Genomic DNA, 3,979 nt, shown 5'->3' with positions numbered 1-3,979 from the left:
TAAATTTATTTATTTTAATTGGAGGTTAATTACTTTACAATATTGTATTGGTTTTGCCATACATAAACATGAATCCGCCACAGGTATACACATGTTCCCCATCCCGAACCTCCCTCCCTCCTCCCTCCCCGTACCATCCTCTGGGTCATCCCAGTGCGCCAGCCCCAAGCATCCTGTATCTTGCATCAAACCTGGACTGGCGATTTGTTTCATATATGATATTATACATGTTTCAATGCCATTCTCCCAAATCATCCCCCCCTCACTCTCTCCCACAGAGTCCAAAAGACTGTTCCATGCATCTGTGTCTCTTTTGCTGTCTCGCTTACAGGGTTATTGTTACCATCTTTCTAAATTCCATATATATGCGTTAGTATACTGTATTGGTATTTTTCTTTCTGGCTTACTTCACTCTGTATAATAGGCTCCAGTTTCATCCACCTCATTAGAACTGATTCAAATGTATTCTTTTTAATGGCTGAGTAATACTCCATTGTGTATATGTACCACAGCTTTCTTATCCATTCATCTGCTGATGGGCATCTAGGTTGCTTCCATGTCCTGGCTATTATAAACAGTTCTGTGACGAACACTGGGGCACACGTGTCTCTTTCAATTCTGGTTTCCTCAGTGTGTATACCCAGAAGTGGGATTGCTGGGTCATAAGGCAGTTTTATTTCCAGTTTTTTAAGGAATATCCACACTGCTGAACACCCATTTTAGATTTCCAACCTCTAGAATTGTAAGGTAATAAATTTGTTGTTTTAAGCCAGTAAATTTGTGATTGCAGCAATAAGAAACTAATACACCCCCCCAAATGTCTATTTATATCTATTTGTAGATTCATTTTATGCTCTATGTATGTCTCTATCCTTTGAATTCTCCTTTAAGCTGGTTGCAACATCTTATTGGTTTATCATTAATCAATGAATTAAATATTTTGTATTTGCTTATTCATGATTTCACTTTTTTAAAAAAGTAAATTTTGACAAGTAATTGTTGCCAAGACCATTTAATAGCTAAAGAGCAGTCTTTTCAATAGTGCTGTGAAATGGTGCTGGGAAAACTAGGTATCAACATGCAAAAGAATGAACTGTACCCTTGTCTAACACCATATGCAAGAATTAAGTTAAAATGGATACAACACCTAAGTGTAAGAACTGAAACTGTAAAACACTTTTTTATTTTATTTTTTTGTCCATGTGGCTTGCAGGATCTCAGTTCCCTGACCAGAAACTGAGCCTGGACCACAGCAGTGAAAGGGCAGAACCCTAACACTAGACCACTAGGAAGCTCCCAACTATAGAACTCTTAGATGACAACATAGGGAAATTTTCATGACACTGGATTTGGTAATGATTTCTTGGATATGACACTAAAGGCAAAAAAAGAAAACAAATGGCCAAACTGGATTTCATCAGAGTTAAAAACTTTCATGCATCAAAGAATACCAGCAACAAAGTAAAAAAGTGGGAAAAATATTTGCAAACACCTATTTGACTGTGTGGATCACAATAAACTGGAACATTCTGAAAGAGATGGGAATACCAGACCACCTGATCTGCCTCTTGAGAAATCTGTATGCAGGTCAGGAAGCAACAGTTAGAACTGGACATGGAACAACAGACTGGTTCCAAATAGGAAAAGGAGTACGTCAAGGCTGTATATTGTCACTCTGTTTATTTAACTTATATTCAGAGTACATCATGAGAAACGCTGGACTGGAAGAAACACAAGCTGGAATCAAGATTGCCAGGAGAAATATCAATAACCTCAGATATGCTGATGACACCACCATTATGGGAGAAAGTGAAGAGGAACTAAAAAGCCTCTTGATGAAGGTGAAACTGGAGAGTGAAAAAGTTGTCTTAAAGCTCAACATTCAGAAAACGAAGATCATGGCATCCGGTCCCATCACTTCATGGGAAATAGATGGGGAAACAGTGGAAACAGTGTCAGACTTTATTTTTTGGGCTCCGAAATCACTGCAGATGGTGACTGCAGCCATGAAATTAAAAGACGCTTACTCCTTGGAAGGAAAGTTATGACCAACCTAGATAGCATATTCAAAAGCAGAGACATTACTTTGCCAACAAAGGTCCGTCTAGTCAAGGCTATGGTTTTTCCTGTAGTCATGTATGGATGTGAGAGTTGGACTGTGAAGAAGGCTGAGCGCCGAAGAATTGATGCTTTTGAACTGTGGTGTTGGAGAAGACTCTTGAGAGTCCCTTGAACTGCAGGGAGATCCAACCAGTCCATTCTGAAGGAGATCAGCCCTGGGATTTCTTTGGAAGGAATGATGCTAAAGCTGAAACTCCAGTACTTTGGCCACCTCATGCAAAGAGTTGACTCATTGGAAAAGACTGATGCTGGGAGGGATTGGGGGCAAGAGGAGAAGGGGACGAAAGAGGATGAGATGGCTGGATGGCATCACTGACTCGATGGACGTGAGTCTGAGTGAACTCCGGGAGTTGGTGATGGACAGGGAGGCCTGGCGTGCTGCAATTCATGCGGTCGCAAAGAGTCATACATGACTGAGTGACTGATCTGATCTGATCTGATTTGATAACAAAGTATATGGAGAACTCCTAAAATTCAATAACAAACCCCCCAAACAACCCAATTCAAAAATAAGCAAAATACTTGAATGGACCTCTATCCAAAGAAGATACAGAAATGTCTAGTAAGCACTTGGAGAGATGCTTAATATCAGTAATCATGAAGGAAATGCAAATACAAATCACAATGAGATATCACTTCACACTTATCAGAATGGCTATGATAAAACAGAAAACAAGTGTTGGTATGGACATGGAGAAAACGAAACCATTGTGCATTGCTAGTAGGAATGTAAAATAGATTTGATTATATTTAAAAAGAATCTTCCACCCTGCTTCTGGAAAGATGGAGTCGATGTACTTTTTCCTATTATTTCTGTTAAGTACAACTAAAGCTCCTGGAAGATGTATATAAAATGAACACAAGAAGACTCTGAAAGGTAGAGAGATAGAAGCCAACAAAGTAAAGGACTCAACAAAGCCTGCTCTCTGTGGTCAAAGGACCAGAAAGATATAGCCTAGCAAGACAGAAAACTTTTAGACAGTAACTACTCTGCTTCAGCCAGACTCCGCAGGAAACAATGATGGTCCCACCCGCTCTGTGTCAGCAGAGGTCACGAGGAGAGCCTAGACGTCCGTTCTTGCTTGCATGCTGTCACTTCAGTTGTGTCCAGCTCTTTGCGACCCTCTGGCCTACACTCCTGTGTCCATGAGATTCTCCAGGCATGAATGCTGGAGTGGGTCTCCATGCCCGTCTCCGGAGGATCTAGACTTCTTCTCTTGCCATGCTGTAATGAGGTGGCTCAATCGATGCGTCCATTAGTAGGGTGCTAGCAGAGAAGGCCAAGTGAGGAGCCAAGACTTCTATACGTGCTGGGTGAGAAACGAAACCTTGCCAATTATGAACATGCTTCAAACAAATGAAAAAATAGGGCGTCTCAGCAAGAAATAGAAGCTATAAAGAACTCTGAAAAATTTTATACCTAAATGTGCAGTAACAACAACAAAAACCTCAACAACTGGCCTAAGAGTAGGATGGAGTGGATAGGGGAAAGAATCAATTAAATCAGTTAACTTAAAGATAGAATGATATAGTGCTTGCTTTAGCAACACATATACTAAAATTGGAACGATACAGGGAAGATGAGCACAGCCCCTCAACAAGGATGATGTGCAGATTTGCGAAGTGTTCCATATTTTAAAAAAAGATAGGGTGGAGATTCCTTAAAAAACTGGAAATAGAACTGCCTCATGATCCAGCAATCCCACTGCTGGGCATACACACTGAGGAAACCAGAAGGGAAAGAGACACGTGTACCCCAATGTTCATCGCAGCACTGTTTATAATAGCCAGGACATGGAAGCAACCTAGATGTCCATCAGCAGATGAATGGATAAGAAAGCCGTGGTACATATACACA

General features: G+C 40.6%; 1 non-coding gene across 1 annotated transcript; it reads left to right on the top strand.

Moving 5' to 3' along the window:
- Positions 1-3,652: 3,652 nt before the first annotated feature.
- On the top strand, positions 3,653-3,759 carry LOC138988662 (U6 spliceosomal RNA). The gene has a single exon (XR_011464934.1). It is a non-coding gene; the product is annotated as a U6 spliceosomal RNA (small nuclear RNA).
- Positions 3,760-3,979: the final 220 nt, after the last annotated feature.

Source organism: Bos mutus, chromosome 7 (assembly GCF_027580195.1).
Source record: "Bos mutus isolate GX-2022 chromosome 7, NWIPB_WYAK_1.1, whole genome shotgun sequence".
Taxonomy (NCBI): domain Eukaryota; kingdom Metazoa; phylum Chordata; class Mammalia; order Artiodactyla; family Bovidae; genus Bos; species Bos mutus.
This window is presented reverse-complemented; position numbering and strand designations above follow the sequence as displayed.